The 14,795-nt window shown below is 40.6% G+C and overlaps 1 long non-coding RNA gene across 2 annotated transcripts in view; it reads left to right on the top strand.

Annotated features, from left to right (window-relative positions):
- Window positions 1–11,959, top strand: part of LOC113894188 — a 31,956-nt gene extending 19,997 nt beyond the window's left edge. Inside the window, exons 4-5 of one of the 2 annotated variants that reach the window (XR_003511510.1) lie at window positions 2,739–3,421; window positions 11,674–11,959. This is a non-coding gene — a long non-coding RNA (uncharacterized LOC113894188). The remainder of the gene's footprint in view (window positions 1–2,738; window positions 3,422–11,673) is intronic. The other variant, XR_003511511.1, reaches the window with a different exon arrangement.
- The last annotated feature ends 2,836 nt before the right edge of the window (window positions 11,960–14,795 follow it).

The raw sequence follows: 14,795 nt of genomic DNA, 5'->3' as shown, positions 1-14,795 counted from the left end.
CTCTGTTGAATATCCAGAGTGATCTCTTAAAAATGTAAATCATGGGGAATTCCCAGGCCTAAGTCCCAATGTTTAGGACTCTGCACTTCCACTGCTGGGAGACTGGGTTTGATCCCTGGTTGGGGAACTAAGATCCCCACAAAGCCTTGTAGTGCAGCCAAAAAACAAAAATGAAAATCCCCCCAAAAGCATAGACTATGTTACTTTTAAATTTAAAATTTTCTATATACAGTTCTGTTATTTTTATTAATTCTCAAGCATTTTATCATCACAATTCATATTGAAAATCATTGAACAACAAATCACTGTCTTACAGTGAACAAAAAGCTGGGAGCTGAGGGCACCACCTTCTAGAGGCAAGAGAAAGGGTGGGTGGTCAAAGGGAGGAAAGCTAGCAGAGCCCTGAGGGCCTGCAGTCAAGGAAGAAATGATGAGGCTGCGAGCTGACTTGGGCCTGAGGAGGAGTCTGGGCTAAACAGCAGAGGACCTCTAACTGGCCTGTGAGGCTCTAGAGCATGTGGCTTCTACCCACCTCTCCAGCCTTCCACCCCACTCTCACTCCCTTCCCCGCGTCCTGTGCTCCAGCTGTATTCAAATGTCTTTCCTTCCCCAGTGCAGGAAAACAGCCTTGCTTTGCCTTTTCTCTCTGTAGAAGGACTTCACCAACTTTTCTTCCTGGTAAATATTAATTCAGTTCATACAATCCCCTAGTAGATTTCCTCCACCACAATTGACGTTCTTAATTTTCCCCCTTGCCCTGAAGTTTGTACAATTGTGAAGCCTATTCTTTGACTCTAAATGACAACTTTGTAATAGTATCTTCCAGTAGTTTTCCAACTTTTGAAGTTTTCTATGTGCCATGAAAATTAATACTTAACAATTCTATTTGATGTAAAAAAGGGATTATGCTGAACAATGTCCAGTTGAATTGGAAAAGCAATGCAATCTGCATTGTTAACGGTAATGCAGATGTTAACCAATGGACCAGAAAAGCATCTAAATTTACTAGACATTCTGACAGATAGCTTCTCTATTCTGATTGCCTCCTTTTCTGGACTCTGAATCATCACAAAAAGAGTAACACTCATTTCTCCATACTCTTTCCATGTACATTAATTTTTTCTCTTTGCAACACTTCTCAGCAAAATATTATAGAAATATACATAATAAAAAGACAGCAAAATCTTATAAGTAAACATTGATTTGCTCAGGGCTTGTAAACAGTGTTCAGAGAGAATGCTTTTTATTTTAAAATGAAGGATTATTTACTTTTTTATCTACTTCCTGGAAGGAACCAACTGGTTTAGATAAAGTCTATTAATTTTTATGTATTTCATTCACATTCTATTCTGGAAGAAGGATTCCCACTAGTAAATAGAAACATTTATAAGTATTATAATATCTAAATAAAAGTATACTAAGTTGTTTACTTTAGAGTGACTATTACGGTGTAGTTTTCAGCTCACTGGCGAAATCTTGGCAGAAAGCACATTATTTACTGAAGCTAAACTTGAGTTCTTTCATGGCAGGACTGGACAGCTGCTTGCACCTGCCTGAACTTTTTTTCAGGCTAAAGTTATCTATTCCAGAATCCTGTGTCATGCAGTATAAAGCTTTGGTTTCAGTCAGTCACTCACACAGGAGCTTGGATATACTTGAAATTCCTTTTGCGGGAAAAAATTGGCCTAGGCTTTTGGCAACATTGCTTCTCACACCCAGGCCAAAGTGGGCTGGCTCCTCTGTGGGGACAAGAATGCATATTGGTATCTCACCCTTAAAGTCACAGAAAAATGTGAACCAAATTTATTGCCATTTTGCATTTTGGCCCCCAAAGAATTCATGTAATCCAACTTCCTTATTTTACCTTTTTCTGTAACTTTATGTTAGCGTTCCTTACCCCCTTATAGCTAAAGCCCCTAGTATAATTGACAGTATAGAACATTTGTATTATAGGTGCCTGGCAGAGGATGTAAAGGCAAAGAAATAAGATTTAGCAGGTCATTCAAGCACTCTCACTTATAATTCCTGGCACTTTGCACAGTCCAGCAGACAGAGCAACCATCTATTTATGTGTATTCTCCAGGTTCCGTTCTTAATTTCATAAAGGAATCAGAGGGCAATGTGCCTGAGCCATATTTTCCTTAGCCTCTTGCTCAAATATATTCACCAAGTTAAAACTGAGGTAGGTCCACTATGTATATACACAGTGTTGAAATGAGAGTATTTTCTATACAAACACAATTGAAGATACTGAGATACTGACCACAGTGTCAAGTGGCCTTTTCTCTGCACAGATCCATGTGATAAATTCCTTCTTGAATTTAGTTTCAGGCAGGGATAACTTGTGTGCTTGCTCCTGTCAAAGTGAAACCCCAGTCGCCTATTATGTTTCTCTTTTCACCTTTGCTGCCAGAAAAATGTGAACCAAACTTATTGCCAAGTGTAATGTGGTCAACTCTGGTACCTAGAGCTATTTACTTCTCCTGCTTGGTGTCTAAATATTTATAAACTGCCTCAAGTAATTTTAAAAGTATTTAAGTTGACAATAGATATTGGAATTAATAAAATGGGTAAAAAAATTAGTAGGCAGTAAGGAACAGTCAAACTTGCTAGTGACTTGTCTTTGCAAAAGGCTTTTTGTCAATTTTCCCTTTTAAAGGGGAGTGAAAAGATCCTTGTGTTTTGTGTCATAAAACCTGGTGGGTTTTTGTTGTTTGTTTGTTTGTTTGTTTTTTCAGGTCATGCAGCATGTGGGATCTTAGTTCCCTGACCAGGAGTCGAACCCATGCCCCCTGCATTGGGAGTGCGGCATCATAACCACTGGACCAAGAGACAAGCCCCAAAACTTGATTTCAATTCCCAGCTATACAACTCACTTGCTAAGTAACCTTATAAAAGTCACCTAGCCTTCATTTCCTCATTGCTAAATGGGGATATTTATATTGTTAGTCCCCTAGGTTGTTGTGACAATCACATGAGAAAACATGGTGGGGAGATGCTTTCAAAACAGTGAGTCCCTCTAGAAATGTTCATTGTTGAAACTTCCCTACTGTGTCTTGTGTGCTGACCCACTCTGCTTTAACCAGCACATGATATTTGTGGGAGTTTTAAAATAAATTCACAAATTCATAAATAAATTCACAAATTTGTTGATACTCCTCCTTTTAAGAGGTCAAGTCTCATTTCTCTCCCCTAAGATCATGTGCTGTATTTAGTAACTTGTTTCTAGCAGATAGAGTGTGGCAGACATGACAGTGTGATTTGTGAGATCAAGTCATTAAAAGCATTGTGGCTTCGTCCTTGCTCTCATGCTTATATTGCTCATTTACGAGTGAAGCCAACTGCCAAGTCCCGAGGACGCTCAAGCACCCGACAGAGAGGTCCATGTGATGAGCGCATTAAGTCTCTTGTCAAGAGTCCTGTGAGTGTGCCCTCTTGGAAATAGAGCCTTCAGCCCCAGTTAAGCTTTCAGAAGACTGTACCCTCAAACAATTTAACTACAAACTCCTGAGAGATTCTAATTCAGGACCACACAGCTAAGCTACTCTTGGGTTCCTGGCCCTCAGAAACTCAGTGGGAGAATAAATATGTATTCTTGCTTCAAGTCCCTAAGTGAAAGTGAAAGTCACTCAGTTTTGTCTGACTCTTTGCGACCCCATGGACTAGTCCATAGAATTCTCCAGGCCGGAATACTGGAGTGGGTAGCTGTTCCCTTCCCCAGGGGTCTTCCCAACGCAGGAATCAAACGTAGGTCTCCTGCATTGCAGGCAAATTCTTTACCGGCTGAGCCACCAGGGAAGCCCAAGTCCCTAAGTTTGTGGGTAATTTGTTATATAGCAATAGATAACCAATAAAATGTCCACAGTTACCTATCCATCCTCCTGGAAAACACTGCTGAGGACCAGTAGCAGACCTTACTCTTCCCCGATGTTCTTCAAGGAAATTCTCGTGGCCCAATATTTTAGAATCATTGTATTGGAAATCACCTCAGAGCCATGTGGTGCAGATTTTTTATTTTGCAGAGAGAAAACTGTGAAGCAGAGAGGCAAAATGAGATATTCAAGGATATTTAAATGAATGGCAAAATTAGGACTAGACCCTTCTCTAGTCTTCTTCCATTTTATGTCATCTTTTCCTTTCTTTTCTTAGTAATCTAAAAAATGTCTATTTTTGAGCAGAGATCTAAGAAGAATGGAATGGTTCAAAATTGATACTCATTTCCCCCTACTATACCATGCTATCTTTCCTTTGCTTTTTTCACCTGAAAACATGCCAACTAGGGCTTCCCTGATGGTCCAGTGGTTAAGACTCCGCGTTCCACTCCAGAGGGAGCAGGTTCATCATCCCTAGCCAGGGAAGTTCCACATGCCACACTGTGTGGCCAAAAAGAAAAGTGAAAAACACACCAACTAGTAGTTTTTAGTGCACAACATCATTTTGCAAAAGAAAGAGTGCTCCCTAGAGAAGGAAATTGAAAACTGAAGAAATGTCAGTGTGAACACTTGCTGTTTGTAAGATACTGTACAGAATCAAAGAAGATTAAGTCCAAATTCCAGCACTTATGGTCCTCACAATTTGGTAGGAACAGTGTGTTCTGAGCACAGCCAGAACAGTGAATTATGGGATATTGGAAGACAGAGAGATCACGTGTGAGACAGAAAAATAATGTTTAGTTAAGAGCCCACAGCATATGCTCTATAATCACATTCCCACAGTGATGTCTAAAGTCAGTCTGTGAAATTAAAATGCTAAGATGAAAAAACATATTTAAAAAAATTTTTTAGAATAAACTCTGTTTTTAAAAAAATTGAAATATAGTTGATTTATAATGTTGTGTTAGTTTCTGCTCTGTAGCAAAGTAAATCAGTTATGTATATGTATACATTCTTTTTCATTATAGTTTATCCCAGGATACTGAATGTAGTTTCCTGTGCTACACAGTAGGACCTTGCTTTTCCATTCTATGTATAATAGTTTGCTTCTGCTAATGCCAAACTCCTAATCTATCCTTCCCCCACCTTCCCGTGACTCTCCTTGCCAACGACAAGTCTGTTCTGCTGCATCTGTTTCTCTTTTGTAGATAGGTTCAATTGTGTACTATTTTGGATTCCACATTTAAGTCCTCTCACATGGTATTTATCTTTCTCTTTCTGACTAATTTCACTTAATAAAACAATCTCTAGGTCCATCCACATTGCTGCAAATGGCATTATTTCATTCTCTTTTATAACTGAATAGTATGCCGTTGTATATGTGTACCATATCTTCTATATTCATTCATCTGTCAGTGGACATTTTGGTGGCTTCCATGTTTTGGCTATTGTGAATAGTGCAACTACGCAAATGAGAGTGCATGTATTTTTTTGAATTGTAGTTTTGTCCAGATATATACCCAGGAATGGGATTGCTGGCTTATATGGCAACTCTATTTTTAGTTTTTTGAGGAACCTCCATACTGTTTTCCATAGTGGCTACACCAGCTTACATAGAATAAATTCTAAAATGGACTGTCAGTGGGTAATTGTATTCATGGATTCAACAAACTACTCTTTAACAGCAGAGGCTACTCTAGGCTCTGGGTATACACATAGTATTTTATATTCAGACAGAGATGGTTCTAGAATTTCTATGTACGAGAGGATTAAGGAGGCAGCAATTTGGCTGGAAGATGGTGCTTGGGATTTTCCTGGGATTTGCATTAGGTAAAATGCTATTTTTACAATGGGGTTTAGTGAGGGATTCAGAGTTGATGGCAGTCAGGACTCTTGGAGCCACTACTACATACAGTATTTAATACATGTACTATAGATAACAGTGCTTTTCTTTGGCACCAAATCATATCCGTCTCCTGTCTCTCACATTCTCTCCTTGCAGACTGTGGAAAGAACAAGGCTGTAATTATTTGCTAAAATTTCAAGGCAGAGAGATCTTGAAGCAAACTCTCTGAAATGATTTTGGGGCTTTTACTACAGCTACTTACATAGATGGGGCTTCCTTGAGTCACATGGGTTCAATCCCTGAGTCGGGAAGATCTGTTGGAGAAGGAAATGGCAACCCATTGCAGTAGTCTTGCCTGGAAAATCCCATGGACAAAGGAGCCTGGTAGGCTACAGTCCATGGGGTCACAGAGAGTCAGACACGACTGAGGGACTTCACTTCACTTCACTTCACCAGGAACTAAAGCACCACCGTAGCAGTGGTGGAGGTGTGCAAGTTTAGAACAGTTGTCTAGGGGAAATTCCCTGGCAGCTCAGTAGTTAGGACTCCATGTTTCTACTACAGGGGGCATGGGTTCTATCCCTGGTCAGGGAACTAAGATCCAGCGAGTCTTGTGGCAAGGCAAAAAAACAAAACAGCAGTTATCTCGGGGTGGGGATACTATGCAGAAATGTCTTGCTAGAGTCTGGTCACTGAGATACATATTTGAAGAAATATTTAAGCTTAACTTGTTCTAGGGATGAAGGACACTCTGTTCCCATCCCAAATAAAACAAAAAAAATGATTTGATATAAACCAGATATAATGCTTTGTGGTACTCTCAACTTGGTAATGCCAGTTTCTAACAAAATAGTTTTTACTCAATTGCAAGACCAAAATTTATTTCCACTCAGTGTGAAATTGGTGGCTGAAGAATCTTAGTTACAGTAAGGGGTTAGTAAACAGAAGACAACCTTCACAAACAGACAACGTGACTGTTAAGGAAATACATTATAGTATGTCCTGATGAATAAGTATGGAGTCAGTTATCCTGTGTGTTGTAATCTTTTTTCTCTTCAACACTTGTTTCTCATTTGGGGATTTGTAAGTAGCATAACATATCACAGTAAAGTAAGTATTATTAAAAAGAACTTTCCAGTTTGAGAGTTGCTTTGGTAATAATCGTTACCATACAGTAATATCGGACACGACTGAAGTGACTTAGCAGCAGCAGCAGCAGCATACAGTAATAATCATTGCTATGCTATGGTAATAATCATTACCATATTTAATCTTGTAATTTGGATATATTGATTAATTTGGGTATTATGAGACAAAGAAGACTTAGGGGTTAGGTGACCTGCACAATATCATTTACCTCTAACTTGAATCTTCTGGAAATCTTAGCAAACCACAAAAAAATCACTATCTTTAAAAGTTTGTTTATGTGCATTCATCAGGAAAGAAGAGGAAATCAATAGCTTCTGACCCCTCTTGCTTTAGAAAATCCCAAAAGATATCTTTATTTTAAAACTCAGAGTCTACACTTGAAAAACAAAGGGGCAATATTTTCCTGGTCTCAGCTAAATATTTTCTTCTATTATAATATCAAACTATTAAGGAATAGATCAAACAAATTTAATATGTTATCATTTAAATTTCTTGGATGCTTATTTGAATATGAAATGTATTATTCAAGTCTCCCTTTCTCACTCTTGCACCAGTTTATATATTTATTTAGTTTTCTCAGATGATTTTGGTTTATGTTTTCATATTTAATTCAAAACTGTAAATTAAAATTCAAGTTCTATCTCATAGTACCCTGGGGATTTTAGCACAATATTGGCAATTTATCCCAAAAGAAAGAAACACATGGGACATGGACATGTTTTTTTTCAAGGATTTCTTTCTCTTGGTGTCCTGATCCTGCTGTCCATAGCAGAATTCCTCTTTAGATGATTCATAGGCAAGATTTACATTGGCAAATAGAAAAGGAGGATTAAGAATGAAGGGAATTATTTACTTCTCATAAATCCCTTGAGAATTTGATAAAACTATGACCTTCTCCCTAGATAAACACATACACATCATGTTTGCATGAAAATTGGGGGTGGGGATGGTCCTCTTGGATCTAAATAATTTGGAAAGGATGAACCACTTTCTTTCAAAGAGCTCAGTAACTCAGAAAAGGAAGATTAAATTAGAACAAAAGGATTTTAAGAAATAACTTTCTAAGACCAAGACCAAAAAAGGTTAAATTAGCATAACTCTTGTTCAGACATTAAGAAATTAGAAGTCTGTGTGCTGTGCTTAGTTACTCAGTTGTGTCTGACTCTTTGCAACCCCACTGACTGTAGCCCGCCAGGCTCCTCTGTTCCTGGGAATTCTTTAGGCAAGAATACTGGAGTGGGTTGCCATACCTTCCTCCAGGGAATCTTCCCAACCCAGGGATGGAACCCAGGTCTCCCATATTGCAGGTAGATTGTTTACCATCTGAGCCAGAAGACTAGTGTCTACTATTTACATGTAGGGCTTCCCTGATGACTCAGCTGGTAAAGAATCCACTGGCAATGCAGGAGACCTCGGGTGAATGCCTTGGTGGGGAAGATTCCCTGGAGAAGGGAGTGGCTACTCATTCCAGTGTTCTTGCCATGGAGAATCCCAGGGACAGAGGCCTGGAGGGCTTCATGGGTTCAAAAAGAGTCAGACATGACTAAGTACACACACATTTACATGTAACTGGTTGAAGATGGGAATAGAGTTACTGGATATTTCCATCTTTTGGATTTGCCTATTCTGAAGATAAATATATACCTTATATTATTTTTTCATTGGCTGCTAAAAGCAACCCACAGAATATAAATGTTTTTCAAACACTAAATATTTTATAATTGTAACAATAAATCAGAATTTTAAAGATGATGTAGTAGAGTGGTTCCAAAAAACATTTTTTAAGCAATGGGACTCTCAACAGTATCCTAAAATATGACAGACTAAAATGACCTTTTTAACATAAACTGTTTTTGCATGTTAAAATTAAAACTCCTCCTTACAATACCATTTCCAAGAAGCTGGTTTTGTTTAACACAGAAATAGGACCTAAAGGAAAACTGTTACAGTCTCATCATCCAATGTGTTTCTGCATTTAGGTTTAGTTAATAAATATATAAAAAAAATTCTGATTTGGATATAAATGTAGTTGCAAATGGCAACAGTTTTTATAAACAGTTACCTTTTGATCTCATGATGTTCTCCAAATAAAGACAGGAGAAGAAACTTCATTCAACAGATAACATATGGAAAGTCTATAATTTATGAAAACTTAGTATATAACTTTAATCTGAGTGTACATTTGCTTTAAAATTTCTTTAATTGTAATGAAATATATATAACATAAAATTTGCCATTTTAATTTTTAAGTGTACAATTCAGGGGCTTATGTTGTACAACCATTACCATTATCTAGAACTTTTCATTATTTAAAGCCATGTGCTTTTTTTTTTTTTAATTTTCCAGTTCACTTTCTAAATTAACTTATTCTACTGCCCTCCTTTAGGAAGATTCACATTAGAAAGATGCACCTGTCAGTTCATTTAATTCACATCATTAATGGGAAAGAGCTGTTTGTAGAGCTGGAGAAGGCAATGGCATCCCACTCCAGTACTCTTGCCTGGAAAATCGCATGGACGGAGGAGCCTGGTAGGCTGCAGTCCATGGGGTCGCTAAGAGTCAGACACAACTGAACGACTTCACTTTCACTTTTCACTTTCATGCATTGGAGAAGGAAATGGCAACCCGCTCCAGTGTTCTTGCCTGGAGAATCCCAGGGAGGGGGGAGCCTGGTGGGCTGCCATCTATAGGGTCGCACAGAGTCGGACACGACTGAATCCACTTAGCAGCAGCAGCTGCAGCTGTTTGTAGAGCATTGAAAATACTGAGAACAGGAACTCCTCACATGCATTTTACATTCCCTCTCCTTCCCCATCCCATTCTTGTATGACAGCTAGTGCAGAGCAGGACTCCCCAGGGAGACTGCTCCAAGTTGGGGCCACTCTGACCACAGTCGCCTAACTAGAGTGAAGGTGAAGCAGTGAACTGGGCCTCTGGAAAATGCCTTGTCTGGCATTAATCAAACCATTTGCTTTTAATAATCAATTTAAACAGTGAAAAATGAAATTTGAATAAAATGTTTGCAGTTTGCAGTTTGAAACTGCAAAAGCACTTTCACAGAGCAGTTTAAAAAGTATGGTCCACCCAGTTATCTGAGACACAGAGGGTGGGCTGGTCTCGACAGTTGCCACTGTTGATAGTACAGCCAGGGCAGGAATGGCACTCTCCCGGCCACCCAATGGTGCTGATTTTTCTCTTCTACCTTCCATCCCTAGGAGCAAAACAGCCCTTTATGATTCTAGTCCTTAAAAGACACTTTCAGCTCCACTCCCCAGAACCTTTTCACCTCTCTACCTGAAAATGAGAAGTTCAAGTGTGGCATGCAAACACCTGCAATCTTCTTAGGAGGTTTTTACTGAAATTCATCACCACTTGTCTAGTCTGGTCTTAGAAGCATCCTGAATTAAAAGCAAGTCTAAGCGACTCCAGGAATTGAGATAAACATTTCAAATATTTTTTGCAGAATAGCCTGTTGTGCAGGACGTGTCTTCTCTAAGTGGCCCCTCTGTTTACTGCTAGGCTCAGACCACCATCCCCCTTCGTCCCACCCATCTTTCTGTTCAGTCGGGCTTAATTTAGTGATATTTATTAAGAACTACCAGGTAGGACAGATATTCATCACAAATAGTTAATATTTATTGAGCACCTACTGTGTGCCAGGAAATTTTGTATCTATTTGTAAATTCGTCTTGGCATTCTAGATTGCCTACATATATATTTGTTCTGCAGATTTTCTTTGAACTGGTTTTAACATATTTTCTGGTTTTCCCTTATAATTTAACAAGTTAAAGTCTTTAGCACCTATTCATTTTGTTTTTGTCGGGGTTTTATCATTTGGAAAATTATATTTTAGCACCTTATTTTTAGATGAAAATTGAAGGTGAATGTGAAGCACACATAATAAATTAACTAGAAAACCAAGGGAAGCAAAGAGAAGATAAAGGGGAAAAATCACTGAAGAGGTCCTAATTAGAATGTCAAAACCTTGGCATTCTCCATCACAATACTATATGCACTGCTTAAAACATAGTAGGTGCTCAAGAAATATTCAGCAAAGACGCTAGCTTGGAAAACAAGATATATATATGTATATGTGTATATATATATATGAAATAAGCACACATATAGGAAATAGGCGCAAGTAGGAAAAAGAACATGAAGATATCACGTACAAATAACTTGTAAAGATGACATGGATGCTGAGTCCAATTTTTAATAGCATGACAGAAGCCTATGGGGAAAAGTAATACATTTAAAAACCCTAATCCTGCCAGCAAAATCCTTCCTCTGGGCTTTTGGGACTAGAGAGGGTCAGGAGAACATTTCTCTCAGGGAAAAATGTGAGCCCACACATACAAGCCAAGTCTCTCCCTTCGGCTGACGTATACCGTCTTTTCCTCTATCACTGCCATTCTGGGTAGTTTTAAATCCTGCAGGAGATGAACCACCACCCTCTGCTTCTGTAGGGCTGTTGTGCCCATCACATCATGTCCCTCACAGATGAGCTTTTCTGTAGCGCTGCCCCTGTTGTCTTGGGCCCCTACAGCTTGGCCAGGCTGGCACTCACACAGCTCTCAGGGGTAACCCACAAGGACCACGCACTGGAAAACCCAGGCCCTCAGGTTTGTAGACTAGTTCCAAGCCCAAGAGAGGAGAGAGGCTCCTGTCCGGTGGTACAGGGGGTGGAGTGGAGATTCCTAAATCATTAACTAAAGAATTCCGTCAACATTGGATTTGTTCATGAGTGCTAATGTTACAGAGGGGGGTCAGAGCCCAATTTTCACAAGTTTGTCTTTTTTCACTTAGAATCATGTGGCCCAATGATCTGTTTCAGCCAAGATACAGAATACCATCTAGCCAAAAGAAACAGAATAATTTCGAAAGCGATTCTACAGGTTGAAGAAGGAAGATATTTGAATCTGCCCTTGCTGCAAGGGGCACAGAAAGATGTCTTTGCTAAATAGCCGTCTCCAAAGATAAAGGGACACTAAGCCTAACACTTGAAGTTTGCCTGTTTAAAGCTTTTTCTTAACACAGTGTGTGCTCGATTAAAGATCACACAATCAAAACCATTGTTGTATGTCTGATGTCTTGGTGAAGCAAGGACTTGTTTATACTTTTCTCTCCCGTTTAAATGATTCAAAGGGTTTCATATACAGCATTTAACCAGCAAACCCAGGAAAATGGAAAAGTAATTGACAGAGACAGCATTCCAGTGGGTTAACAGCAAAGCAAGTACAAGCCTAGAGCCTGAGGCCACTTTAGATTTTTCATAGATTGCATGTTAATAGACTTCTGTGGATTCACCAGAACACGTAGCAGCCACCCTCACATCCAGCGTGCCTCGACCATGGAAGATCCCTCAGCCCCCAGAGCTCATCTCTCTTGTTTTTTAGTTGCTAAATCGAGTCTGACTCTTCATGACCCCATGGACTGTAGCCTGCCAGGCTTCTCTGTCCATGGGATTTCCCAGACGAGAATAGTGGAGTGGGTTGCCATTTTCTTCTCCAGGGGATCTTCCAACCCAGGAACTGAACCCACCTCTCCTGCCTGGCAGACAAATTTTTTATACCACTGAGCCACCTGGGAAGCCCCAGAGCTCATCTAGCATGCTCTAATTTCCAAAGCTTGGCTTTAGTCACTTAAGAAAAGAAGGCACTTTAAATTCACTGCAGCTTCAAAATTAGCATATCACTTTTAATCTCTCTCTTGGGCCATGAAAATGATATGGTTTGGGGAAGCGGTGACAACTGTGACTTGTCAAGACACCTCCTGCCCCGGTGGTTTCTCTTCAGGCCACCAACTTGACATGTTACCTAACCACACAGCGAGTCATGAAGTTGGGAGGTGTAAGCAGAATTATAAAATGCCAGGTCCCACCATTTTATTTTCTTTATTGGGAAACAGGTACCTACAGAGATTCAGAGCCTTGCCTAAAGCTACCGAGGTGGGATTTGAATCCAGTCACAGTGCACTTTACTGAATTAGGATTACCAGTCTTTGTCTAATTACCAGCCTTTGTCTAGAACAGGTGTCAGGGAACCAACAGCAGCGCAGGGGAAAGAGCACCTATAAAGTCAGCATGGAAACTTTCTGTGCCTACACTTACTTGATCATTTATGTCTTATCAACAGGGACATCTAATCACTAGTAGTCACTATAAGCATTCAGGGACAAAGTAGGCAACTCTCCATCACTTAAATGCTATCTTCCTCTATGCCTTCTCATCCTTGCCCACCTGCCTGGGTATTCTAGATTCTCCCTGATCCAAAATTATACCTTCCCATATCTTCTTTCTGGTTCCAGAAATTCCTCAAATCCATTCACTCTTCAGTACATACTTACTGAGCACCTCCTGTGATATACCAGGCACTGTTCTAGGTGCCAGGGGTGGAGTGGTGAACAAAGTAGCCCAAATTACTGCACCCTGGGGTTTCTGTCCCAGAGGCTAAGAGTGGGAATGTGTGAGAGAGTGAAGCAGGTGGCAGAAGATAGGAGAAAACTAAAGTGGGATGCCTGGACAAAGCATGTTAGGTGGTGACAAGCACGACTGAGGAAAGCAAAGCAGAGAAAAGGGTAGCATGGTCCCCGTCGGGGTGGGGACTACATCTGTAGTTGGGAAAAGCCACCACTGAACCAAGACTTACAGCCACAGGGGAGTGCATCAAAATTAAACTCTTCTGCCCCAAACCAGAGATGACACAGATACCACCAGGAGAAGCAAACATGGTCCTGAACAGATTCCCAGAAAGATGTCTTGATGGTTCTACAGCTTTCAAGAAGAGGGAAGAGAGACTTCCCTGGTGGTCCAGTAAGTTAAGAATCTTCCCTTCCAATTCAGGGGATGTGAGTTCTATCCCTGGCTGGGGAACTGAGATCCCACATGCCTCGTGGCCAAAAATAAATAATAAATAAATAAGGGGAAAAAAAGAAGAAGGAAGAACATTTGGAGTCCCAAGCTCTGGGAGAGTGGCTGCAAGGGGCCCTAGGGAAAGCTGTGGTCACCTCATATGACAACAACAGCCATTTCCCCACTGCTCCCTGAAAGCTGGTGAGACAGCAGTGTGACTAGCTCCCTGGCCCAGGTCTTCTAGGCTTTTCCAAAGGAGGGTGTGCGCCTTTTTTTAAAATTGGAGTACAATTGCTTTACAATGTTGTGTTAGTTTCTGCTGTACAATTGCGTGAGTCAACTATATGTACACATATCCCCCCTCCCTCCCCCTGGGTGCGCATCTTTGCTCAGTCATGTCTGATTCTTTACGACCCCATGGACTGTAGCCCACCAGGCTCCTCTGTCCACGGGATTCTTCAGGAAAGAATACTGGAGTGCGTTGCCATTCCCTTCTCCAGGGGATCTTCCTGACTCAGGGATCGAACCTGGGTCTCCTGCATTGCAGGCAGATTCTTTACTGTCTGAGCCACCATCTTTGAGTTAAAACAGTCCAGGGAGTTGTTCTTCCCTGGTCTTACCATGTATGCCCTCCTTCTCTTGGATCCCAGAATGGCCTTGGAGGTCGGCAGTCCTTGCTGCTTCCAGGGTTTCAGGGTGAGCACTGGAAGGGCCTTCACCCTAGCCTCCTTGCCAACTTCGTGCCTAGGCCGGGGCCGGGCAGCATCCCACCTTCCCGGAGGTCGCCAGCCAGACAGTTTTGGAAAACGGGGAGCTTGGAAAAAAGTCACTTGAATTTTATAAAGTGGTAACTACTGTGAGGCTTTAGGTAATTAAACCTAAATGCCATTTTCCTGCTAAAGCTCTTGGGTGAGGTAACAGTTCTCTTTAATGTCAACTCAGGAAGTTTTACCCAAGAAAAAGGAGGTGGGGTGGTGGTGGTGTTTGCCAAATCAGGAAATGTGAATTAACTGACAAGGAGCTGAGAAAAAGAGACAGAAGCGCCCCAGAAGAAGGGAAGTGGGGACAGTGATAGGCA

Source organism: Bos indicus x Bos taurus, chromosome 6 (assembly GCF_003369695.1).
Source record: "Bos indicus x Bos taurus breed Angus x Brahman F1 hybrid chromosome 6, Bos_hybrid_MaternalHap_v2.0, whole genome shotgun sequence".
Classification (NCBI taxonomy): domain Eukaryota; kingdom Metazoa; phylum Chordata; class Mammalia; order Artiodactyla; family Bovidae; genus Bos; species Bos indicus x Bos taurus.
The sequence above is the reverse complement of the archived record's forward strand: the minus strand, read 5'-3'. Positions and strand labels throughout refer to the sequence as shown.